At 43.5% G+C, this 12032-nt stretch overlaps 1 protein-coding gene across 2 annotated transcripts in view; it reads right to left on the bottom strand.

Annotated features, from left to right (window-relative positions):
* The window catches only part of CHN2 (chimerin 2), a 313846-nt gene that overhangs the window by 155855 nt on the left and 145959 nt on the right, over positions 1-12032 (bottom strand). The window lies entirely within an intron of this gene.

Here is a 12032-nt window from a genome sequence, read left to right as displayed (position 1 = left end):
TTTTTTTTAGACAGAGTCTTGTTCTGTCACCCAGGTTGGAGTGCAGTGGCACAGCTCACTGCAACCTTCACCTCCTGGGTTCAAGTGATTCTCCTGCCTCAGCTTCCTGAGTAGCTGGGATTACAGGTGTGTGCCACCATGCCTGGCTAACTGTATTTTTAGTAGAGACAGGGTTTCACCATGTTGGCCAGGCTGGTCTTGAATTCCTGACCTCAAGTGATCCACGGGCCTCAGCTTCCCAAAGTGCTGGGATTATAAGAATGAGCCACCATGCCCAAGCCTTCTATGTTAAAATGTTGAAGGTATCTTCAAAAATATTTTTCCAAAGAGAATAAAAATACACACACACACACACACACACACACACACACACACACACACACGATAGATTGCACAGAAATGCAAATTCCCGAGATGCCACCTACCCAAAGCTGTAACGTCTTGTTATTTTGGATGATGTTTATTCCATGAGGCAAGCATAACCTCCAGATTGAGAAGTGGTCAAGCAATTTCAGTATCTAGAGCACCACTTTCTATATACTCCGGAAAGGTCCCAAGACAGAAGATGAAGTCCCCTTTACTCAGGTCTTTAGTAGAGCCCATCTGCTCCACTTGGATCTGCTGTCTTCTTACCTAAAGTCAGAAGTTCAGCTAAGGTGACGTCTCAGTGTCCATTTCAGTCTTGTTCTGTGGAAACCCTAGAGTTTTGTTTCATCTGAAACGCTGGCCCCTAAGTTAACACTCCTTTAGGCTGTGGGCTACAGAAACAACCTACTCTGTTGCAGATGCTCCTTGTGGCAACATAACCAAGAGAAAGAAATCTGACTGCAGAGACTAGAAATCACAACACTTCCAGGTGTAAAATCCTCCACGATCTTCCCTGCACGTGGAATAAAATCCAAGCATCCTACCATGGCCCACAGGTCCTGCATCATCTGGAGCTTGCCTACTGTAGACATTTTTCCCTTTTTCACTTATCATCCAGCCACACTGGCTTTCTCTCTTTTCCTAGAACAAGGCAAGTTATTTCAAGTCCTTGACCTTTTCTCTGATGGACTCTGCAGGTAAAATGCCCTCTGATAGATCTCTGCATGGCTCACTGGCTCTACTGCATAGGGCTCAGCTTGATGTCACCACCCAGGGGCTTTCCCTGCCAAGTTCCTATAAAGTGGTCTTCCCTCAACCCAGTCACCCTCCTCACAGAGAGCTGATTTTTCTTCATAGCACTATTATCGTCTGAAATTATTTATTGATTTGTTGGTTTGTTATGACTGGTCTCATCCTCTATTAACCAAACTCCATAAAAGCGGGAAGTTTGCTTCATTCATTTCTGTGTCCCTGGCCTTTAGACGGGTGCCTGGCACAAAAGAAAACAAAGCAAAACAAATGTGTTAAATGAATGAATGTGTTAAATGTCTTAAATGAATCAGGGTTCAAATTCTACCTCTGAAAACTAATGGCCGAATAATTCAAAGCAAGTTATCTAGCTTCTTTTTTAAAGAATCTCCCAATACTCATCTTTGTAAAACAGAAAAAACAAAACTATCTACCTCACAACCTATCTCTTAGAGGCACTGTGAGAATTAAATGAGACAGCGTATATGAAATTCTTGGGACAACATCTGCCAATAGCAAGTTCTCTGCAGGCCCTACTAATGTCCTTAGTGAGTTGCTATTGTGACGTTGCCCCGCCCTGATTCTTCCCAGGTGAGCCGGTGCTCTTGTCTTCTCTCCCTTGACTGCAGCCAACGCCTGTCTCTGTTCTTGCCCCTAGATCTGGAGCCTGTAATTAACTTCCAGGGCTGTTGTCATGGAAGGTTTTTCTTTCCCATAGAAGAATTCGAAGTGAGGGGCCATTTGTCATGCTTCAGTGGAACAACTATAATTACCTTGGCCTTAAAAATATGTTTCACAAACCACCAAAGCACACTGTTAGGAGGCCTTGGTCAAGCATCAGAGCACAAAATAGTTTTAATATGTTGAAACCAATCTTTAGTGCCTCCAACTCTGCCCCACCAACACGCACACTATTTGCCCTAATTTCAAACCATACTTTTCAAAGATCAACTTGGGTCTTGCCTAGCCTGACACTTAAAAAAAAAAGAATAGGTTTTGAAGGTCATTTAGTTCACTTTGTCATTTGGCAAATGGGGAAAATGAAATGCAGAATGATTAAGTGGTTTCCTCAAGGTTATAAAACAAGTTAGAGGCAGAGGTGAGAGCCTTGTCTTCTAGGCCTCTGACACATCATCCATCCTTGCCAGGCAGTCCCCCCTAATTTACATATGCTGAAATCAAGAGAACAAAATTACTATGTATTATATATGTTACTTCAAGAACATATATTATATATGTTACTTCAAGAACATATTTGTGAAGCTTAAAAGAAGAAATAAAGAAAGAAAATTAGTAGTGTGAAAAATCGTCATTAAGCCAAATGGTGGGACCATATTTCATCTGTGCACACACCCCTATTGCATAAAGTCCAGGAGATACAAGGTACTGGAAATACGGACAAGATAAAGAATAATGCCTTTTGAAAATGTATTATTTTGTTAAACATTCTGAAGAAAAAAAGAAAGGGAAGGAAATAGAATAAGAAGCCCCATATTAAAAAAAAAAAAAAAAATATATATATATATATATATATATATATACTGAACTCAGAAGACTGTTATACATTTTTAGGAAGGAACAATGAATTATAAAGATCAAAGAGGCTTAGAAAGCATATTGATTAAAAACTTTGACTAATATGTACCTAACCTTTAAAAAATGTGTCAGCCTTTTGACTCAGCAATTCTATTCACGGGAATCTAGCCTAACATAGTAATTGAATGCATGTACAAAGATATACGTGAACAAGATGTTCTTCGCTGTGCTGTGCATAAGAGTAAACCCACTGAAGCACAGAAAGAAGAGAGTGGTTAAATAATCATCACACATTTATTCACGAAAATGAGAGTCTGGGTTACAGCTTTGTGATTGAGAGCATAGCCTCTGGAACTGTATTGTTTAGGTTTAAAACACAGCTCTGTCACTTACTTATAGCTGTGTGACCTTAAGCAAGTTGTCTTATCTGTCTGTGCCCCAGTTTTTAAAATCTATATAATGAGAGTACTAACATCACCAAACAGGCTGGGCACGGTGGCTCATGCCTGTAATCCCAGCACTTTGGGAGGTCGAGGTGGTCGAGGTAGGTGGATCAGTTCAAGACCAGCCTCGCCAAGATGGTGAAAGCCTGTCTCTACTAAAAATACAAAAACAGCCTGGCATGGTGGCGGGCGCCTATAATTCCAGCTACTCAGGAGGCTGAGGCAGAGAACTGCTTGATCCCGGGAGGTGGAAGTTGCAGGGAACTGAGATTGCGCCATTGTACTGCAGGCTGGGTGACAGAGCAAGACTCCATCTCAAAAAAAAAAAAAAAACCACTTGGGTGTCTTTACAGACCTATGATGAGCTAAAATACATCTCTTCAGCAGATGCTGAATACAGCAAAACTTGCTCTTAGAGCAGAGTGTCATTAGCTGGATATGGAGTGACCAGGGCTTAGTCTTTGATAAATCAAACATCTCAACTTTCCCCCCAATACTTAAAACAGTTCCCTTTATGTTACAGACTTTGTTTCCTAAAGTGCTTTTTCTAAAAAAAAAAAAAAAAAAGGAGTTCGAGACCAGTCTGGTTAACATGGTGAAACTCTGTCTTTACTAATAATTCAAAAACTTAGCCGAACGTGGTGGCACATGCCTGCAATCCCAGCTACTCTGGAGGCTGACACAGGAGAATCACTTGAACCCAGAAGGCGGAAGTTGTGAGCAGAGATCACACCATTGCACTCCAGCCTGGGTGACAGAGCAAGACTCCATCTCAAATAATAATAATATCATCAAACATACAGCATTGTCATGAGCACTGGATGGGTTAATATTTATAATGCTTAGTCTGCAAACAAAAAAAATCACACATATGTTTTGTAAGATCAATTATGAGAAAAAATAAAATAAAACGTGTAGTCTCATGACTGGCATATAGTAAATGCTATGCTTGCTGTTATTATCTACATTTAATGAAAAGAAACTATGCTACATTGTTAAGTATTAACAAATCAGGTTATAAAATAATTTATTAAATATAATCTAATTTTTAAGAAAAGGTAAATATTCATTTACACAGAAATTCTCAAGAAGGCAATAAACCCAACTATTAAGACTTGCTATATCTGATAGTAAAAATATAAGTGATTTCTACTTTTTCTTCTTTTGCTCACTTGTATTTTAAAATTTTCTGTATATACTGCTTCCATCAAAATTAAAATGAGAAACAAATTTGAAGGAGTGCTAGTTTTTTAAAAAGTACACTGACCAAACAAACCACCACCTCAAAAATAAAGTATATATAAAAAGACCCAACAAAAGTAATTGCTGTAATAACACACACAGCATGTACAGTGTTCATGCAGGAAGAGCTAGGAGTGAGACAAAGGACAGTTGCTTCTGCAGCAAAAGGCCATGTCTGATTCCCTTGGCCCTCTTTTAAAAATTCTGTGAAGCAAATATCAATGAGTAATTCTAAGCAGGCTGGGAAACAGGTGTCTCCTCTCATGAAAGGGTGTTCAGGGGAAATAGAGATTCTTAGAAAAGGATTAAAACCTTTTAAAAATGGGTAATAAGACCATTGAAATAATCCAAAGAATCTGAACATGTCAAGAAAGAAAAGAAAAGAGGAGGAAAGAAAAGCTGGTTAAAGGGGCCTGGAAGTACAGTTTAAAACTTGAAAGCCACCTTGAGAGAAGCCTGTGTGCTAAAGCTAACTAAATCCCAAAAGGATGGTGCTGCTGTTCTGGTCTTTGGGGGAAAACAAGGAATTCTGGGATTAGTCCACAGAAAGCTCCTCCGGTCTGAAAAAGACTAGGGGACAATGGGGCAATAGGGAGTAGGTGGCATAAAAGCAAATCTTTCTGGATCAAGAGCATAGCAAAAATAAAGTAATACTTCTGTTGTTTTTACTGAACTTTAAAGTAATACGCCATTGCTGAAAAACAGAAAAAGTCCAATAATTTTAAAATGTATACTGTAGAAAGTCCTCAACCTCAGGAAAATGAAAAGCGCCATTCACAGATTTGTGTGAATCCTTCCAGATTTTGTTCTGTGAATAGCTAGAATAAAAATTTACAAAAATGCTTTCATACCATACATACTGTTCTGCAATTTGCTGTTTGAATTTCATGGTATTTCTGCAGCATCTGCCCATGTCAGTACACATAGATCTACGTTATTTTCTTTCTTTAACTGTTGCTTGGCCTTCCATTACATGAGTATAGCAAAATATACTTAGTTCACATATGTTATAATTTCTAACTGATGGACATTTAGGCTATTTTTCACTTTGGGCTATGATATGGTTTGGGTCTGTGTCACTTCAAGTCTCATCTTGAAAACTGTAATCCCTACGTGTTGAAGGAGGGACCGGGTAGGAGGTGACTGGATCATGGGGGTGGGTTCCCCCATGCTGTTCTCATGAGAGCGAGTTTTCACGAGATCTGATGGTTTGAAAGTGCCACTTCTTTCTTTGCTCTCTCTCTTGCCACCTTGTGAAGAAGGTGTGTGCTTTCCCTCCGCCTTCTGCCATGATTGTAAGTTTCCTGAGTCCTCCCCAGCCACACAGATCAGTGAGTCAATTAAACCTCTTTACCCAGTCTCAGATAGTCTTTATAGCAGTGTGAAAATGGACTAATATATTAGGGTAGCATTGTTTACAGTAGCCTATAAGTGCAGTATAGATTTGGGGAAGTTGAACTGCTGGGTGAAGAGTCTATGTATTTTTTATTTTAAAAGGTCATTTTATTTTAAAACAGCCTTCAAAAAAAAAAGTCAACTGAAACTCTCAGCAATGGGTACAAGAATGCCCATTTCTCCACACCCTCCCTCACCAACACTGGGCTGTTAACAATATGCATCTTAATTTTTGACGCCTTAAGACTCGGTTAGAAAACTCATGGATGGGACTAAGTATGCATTTGCAGGGAAGCAAACAGAGGCACAGAACACTCCTGGAAGTGAACCTGTGGAAACATATGGGCATGGAGTGCGGGGAACATACGCGAATCCACACGTTTGGGTGGCTGCAGCTGGAAGGCTGTATTCTTCCAGGCATTTTTAGCTCCAGAAACATGTTGATTTGATGGAATCACCTGAGGAGCAAGTGCAAAGGAATTTGGAGACTGATTAATGAAGAAAAATTAAAGAACACATGTGCTCCACTTGGCTAAGTGACAACTGAAGAGGAAATACCTGCAAACATCCCGGAGAGCCAGATTCCTTCACTTGGCTCAGTGGAGGATGACTAGACTAAGAGAAAAACACAGTCAGAGGCTGTGGAAAATGAGAGGAGCCAAAGCTTCACTGATGTAGAGAATGATCTAGCAAGGAAGCCGAAGACCTATTTTTCAGAATAATTCAAATAAAGCTGTGTATATGGCATCAGGGAATCATTTAAGAAACAGAGCGGGGAAGGACTGGGTTCCTCCCTCTGCCATCCCCTCTCCCAGAAAAGCCAAGTCTGTGCTGTTACATTTGATTTACTGATGCACACATTTGTAAATGGGCTGTAGTGGGCTTTTTCCAGGGAAGTTGGGTGAAAACAGGTTTTGCAATCAGCCATGGAACAGCTTCAGGATGAGATGATAGTTCAGAATTTGTTGGGTGATTAGCTTAATGGGCCCAGAATGGGTTGGGATCCAACTGAAAGCAAACAACAGCAGGAGTAGGATGCTGTGTCCGTGCATAGGCTGCAATATGTCTTTGACACACACATTATGCCCACGCTTGGGTCTTCAGCAGCATGTTCTTGTGGACAGAGTGTGCAGCCTGTAGCTGTGATCTTGTCAGGCCAGCACGGGCAAATGGTGCCAGGCCTGAGCTGCGAAGGCTACCTGGAGATCATCCTAACTGCTGCACAATGTCCAGATCTGAAGGCTTTTAGAGAGCCTGCTTGCTACTGCTTGTCCCCTGTGCAGTTTCCCTGCATTCCCCTGAGAAATTAGACACCCATATATTCTCTTTGGAAACTCTGCTTAGGTAAGGGATGAAGGCCTGCTGTTGGTCTGACTACCAATCTCATATCAGGGATTTTTCAAAGTGTTTGAGTCCTACTAGCAGAGAATAGTAAGACAAATTCTAGGAATTATTGCTGGACCCTGAGGCTGGCCCCCAAAAACAAGAGGAGGAAGAGACTTTCTGAAGATGATGAAGCCATGGAGGGCCTTGGGCTGGAGTCTGTGGTCACTAGGGGGCACTGGGGCCACGTGGAGCTTCTGTCTTGAGCCACTTATTCTGTACACGGAGGCATGATGAGATTCTCCCACTCAACAGGTGCTTACTGAATAAATGCAATGAGCCTGTCCTTGGGCACAACACAGTGAACAGGCACAGAGGGCTTACGACACTGCACGATCTGGCCCCTGGCCACCTCTCCCTGGCCATCACATTTGTCCCTCCTCTTACCCTCTAGTCCTCAACCACTCTGGTTTTTCTGTTACTCCTTGAACACGTCAAGATCATTCCCGTCTTAGGCCTGCCACGCAGTCTCTCCCCTCTCACGGGCACACGGCTGGCTTCCGAGTCATGGGATCTTAGCCTCAATTTCCCGGCTCCTTGGAGACACCTTCCTGGACCAGCCAACCTAAAGCGTTTCCCCAGATACTCTCTTCAATCCTGTAGAGCCTTTCTGCCATCTGAAATGTTCTGCTGTGTGGTTATGTATTTCTTTGTTTGTCTTCCCATGCTAGACAGACAGCACTGTGAGAGCAGGGGCCTCATTTACCTTGTCCTCCAATGTGTGGGTCACCCTTAGCCTGCTGGGTACTTTTTTGTGAATTAGAAAAAGCTGTCTTTTTCAGGCAGGTGTACAGCTTGGCAATTTGACAGTACCTGTGTGTAAAGAAGATGCTTCCTCTGAGGGACAGAGCCCCAGGCCAGAGCATGTGACCTCATGAGGGGAGCCCAGGCCATATTCAGCCCCTACTCCCCCTCTCGGCTGGGCACAAATGGCACAACTGGAATGGCCCTGACTGCTGTATCCCAGGACACAGCAGGTGCTCACAGGGTTGAATAAGTAAAAGACAGAAATCCAAAACTTGTATTCTTTCGAGGGCCCCAAATGGGTAAGGAGGTAACTGTATGTAACATAGCAAGAAGATGCATATGATGAGCATTGATGGTGGTAGGACTCCTCAGCCTTTGGAAGGCTGCATGGGACAGGGCAATCAGGTTCTTCCCATGCCTTGACCAATCATCTCTGCCTTGACTAGCCCTGTCCAGGGTCCTTCAAGAGCAGTCTCAGAGGAGTGAAACCTAAGAGCAAGGCCTAAAGTCCCCAAAGACAAAGGGAAGAGCAAGTTCTGCTACCACAGCACACGGAACCCAGTCAAGCAGGTACGCTATTGCCCAGACATCTACTGCAGAAGTCCACAGTAAGGAGTGTCTATATGGATGAATGGGCTCTTAGAGGATACACAGGCTGAGGTGTGGCCTGTGGGGACCAGAGGCAAGACAGGACATGGCATTGAGGGGCAGAAGTGGCTCAGCTTGCTGGCTGAAGCAGGCTCTGCTGTGTCTGGGTGGGTAGCCAGAGGGTGTTTTGGAGGGGTGAGGGATTATATTAAAGAAATAAGTAAGGACCAGATAATTAAGTGTTTTACAACCATGCTAAGGACTTACCTCTTCCAGAGGGAAGGGAAGATGCAAGCAGGGATAATACACAGTCCAGATTGTATTTGAGAAGGATCACTGCAGTTGAAAGTGAAAGTGGACTGGAAGATGAGAAGATGGGAAAAAGAGAAGAGGCAGTGAGACCACTCAAGGGACTGGCCAGTAACCGAGGAAGGTGACACCAATGACCTGAACTTGAATGGTGTCAGTGGAGACAGAGAAAATGGGGCGGATTTGAAGGACATGGAGAAGACAGAATCTGCAGGCCTTGATGATAAACTGGATATGGACAAGGAAGGAAAGGAGGGAGCATGACTTCTGGCTTGAGCAGAGGAAGATGAATGGTTTTTGGCTGAAGCATCTGGATGGGTAGTGATGCCATTGACAGAAAGGGGCAGACCAGAGGACAAGCTGGCCTGGCAGACGGTGAGGCTTACAGCTTTTCCCTGCGAGAAAGCAATGGCTGAGGAACGTCCAAGTGAACGTCTCTAAAGGACCTGCAGTTCAGAAAAGCAGCCTGGACTGGAGATCCACGAATGGAAATCCCAGCATAAACACGGCAGCTGTAGCCAGTAATATAGACGACATGACACAGGGAGGACATCAGAGTGAGGAAGGGAGGCCTTTGACAGAGCCCCCGAGGAGCACCGTCACTGAAGGAATGCGAAGAAGAGGGAAAGAGGCAGAGAACAGAGCAATAGGAGAGAAACCCCGAGCTGGGGTGACATGAAAGGCAAAGCACAAGACACTTAAAAAGCGGGAAGTGGTTAACAGAGTCAGCAGCTGCTCCAGCGAGATTCGCATGGGGAGGGCCGTTGCTGCAGTAACGTGGGGGTTTCTGATGACCTTGCCATGGGGTGTGGGTGGAAGCCACAGGCAAGTGATTTGAAGGGCAAGTGGAAATTGAGAAAACAGAGTTTGTAAGAGGGAGTTTTGATGGAGAAATGGAAGGAAAGGGTGTCAATACAGGGAGACAAGGGGTTGAGGGAGAGAAAACACACGGGAGCTCTTTCTGTTTACCATGGTCACTACCTTTGCCAAACCACTGGCCATGTCCCTGGTCTCCTCTCTCCCAACACCCTCTCCCCACTTGCTGCTTATACGTTTTTTACAAATACAGATTTCTCATAGCAGGTTGGAGATGCTTTCCTGGTGGACAATTTCCTCTTTCATCACCCACACACTTCCTCCCCTGCTATTTCTTTAGAGGCAACCTCACCACCACTACTTCCATGCAGCCTAGAGGCCTGTCTCTCCTCCCCAGACATTCTTCCTTCCAGTATCTCCCTGCCTCTTCACAAACTATTTTCATCAAAGGAATGTCTTCCTGGCCCTCTTCCAGAAGAAATTCTTTTGGGCATTCATTTATTCATCCAACAAATATTTACCCAGAGCTTACAGCCTAATTGGCACAAAATGGTGCCCTAGACATGGGTACAGATATAAAGGCAAGATGCAGAATCTAACCACAGGAATTAGGAGATGAAATAAGACATCAACTTATTCATTCATTCAATGAGCACTAACTGATGCCTGCTGAGCATCCGGCCCCTGGCCACGTGTACACATCATCGTAACACAAGGTAGAAAGTGGAATGTTATAGGCCAAGATCACACCTAAAGTGCTGCTGGAACAGAGATAGAAGATTATTTTACTCAGTTATTTTTTGGTAGTTATTCCTTTATTCATCCCCTTCCTGAAGAGGTCAGCTCTTAGAGACGGAGACAATCTAGATGTATCCCCAGTCAGCTCTCCACTCTTGCCATTAGAAGAGCCACCATTTTCTTCTACTATAATGATATCTTTTCTGGCGCATCTTGAGTTCAGTGTGGGCATTTGTGTCTCCTCAGACATATGATGCTTGTGGCAGTGATAAACAAACCTCTCATTAAAGCAACCCATAAATCATGCCCCTGGCATTGTTATTACTGGCCAGCAAAGTAAGACTTTTTTGGCCATAGTATATTTGAAGTCAAACAGTCCTGAAGCACAGAGATGGAAGAAGGTGGGGTCTTCCACCAGAAGTGGACAGGAATTTTTAAGTGCCTGCTTATGCTAGATTCTGGGGTAGGCCCCTTCCATACGTTATCTGAGATCTTTACAACTTTCCCGAATCATCTCTCTATCCTTTCTCCTGTTTGTCCATCCATCTAACCATCCAGCCATCCAACCATCCATCTACCCAACCATCCTTTCAGTGAATACTTAGGTGCCAGGCACTGTACCACAGGATAAAGATGTAGCTATGACCATGGCAGATCCAGTCACTGCTTTCAAGTTGCCTTCAGTCCAGCAACGAAGGCAAACAAACTTCAAACAAGTGATTGTAATAGACTACAAAAAGGGTTATGAGAGACCAGTTCAGGGTACCCAGGAAGCACGGAGCAGAGGTCCATGAGGGTATGTGTTTTTCTCTCTTAGACATGAGGGAACTAAAAGAGAGTAAATCACTTTCCCAAGGGCACATGGTTGCTGAAAAAATAGAATTCAAATCCAGATCGGTTTGGCTCTGGAATCTGTTGATTTTTCTGCATATAACCCTAGTCCCAAGCGGGAGTCAGCAGTACGGAAGCTAAAGTCAAATTTTCAGTTCTTTCTTATGTCTGTTCTGCCTCAATGATAGAACACGATTTGAACACTGTAGAAAACAGCACTAGAGGGCTGGGTATGGTGGCTCACACCTGTAATCCCAGCACTTTGGGAGGCCGAGAAGGATAAATCAACAGGTCAGGAGTTTGAGACCAGCCTGGCCAACGTGGTGAAACCCCGTCTCTATGAATAATACAAAACATTAGCTGGGCATGGTGGCAGATGCCTGTAATTCCAGCTACTCCAGCGGCTGAGGCAGGAGGATCACTTGAGCATGAGAGGTGGAGGTTGTAGTGAGCAGAGATCATGCCACTGCACACCAGCCTAGGTGACAGTGTGAGACTCCCTCTCAAAAAAAAAACAAAAAAACAAAACAAAAACAAAAACAAAAAAACAGCACTACAGAATTAGAAAAAAAACTCATGACATTATTTAATTTTCTGCCACCTTTTAGAACAAATAAAGTGAAATCTCACCAACTGTGATGCCCTCTCCCGCTCTCCCTCCATCCTTCTCTCCTTCCTGCCTCTTCCTGTCCCTCCCTGTTCTTCCTTAAGGACGTTCTGACTATCAGGTACTACGTGCAACTCTTCCCCAGATCCCATGATCAGTAGAGATACTATTGATCTCTATTTATAGGGGTACAGCGCTCAATGCTGGCCTGGCAACAAATGGGCTCTCTGACCTAGCAGAGTCATTTCTCTCAACTGGCACCGTTCATAACAACTGGTGCG

The sequence above is a fragment of the Cebus imitator genome, unplaced genomic scaffold (assembly GCF_001604975.1).
Source record: "Cebus imitator isolate Cc_AM_T3 unplaced genomic scaffold, Cebus_imitator-1.0 Scaffold45, whole genome shotgun sequence".
NCBI lineage: Eukaryota > Metazoa > Chordata > Mammalia > Primates > Cebidae > Cebus > Cebus imitator.
This window is presented reverse-complemented; position numbering and strand designations above follow the sequence as displayed.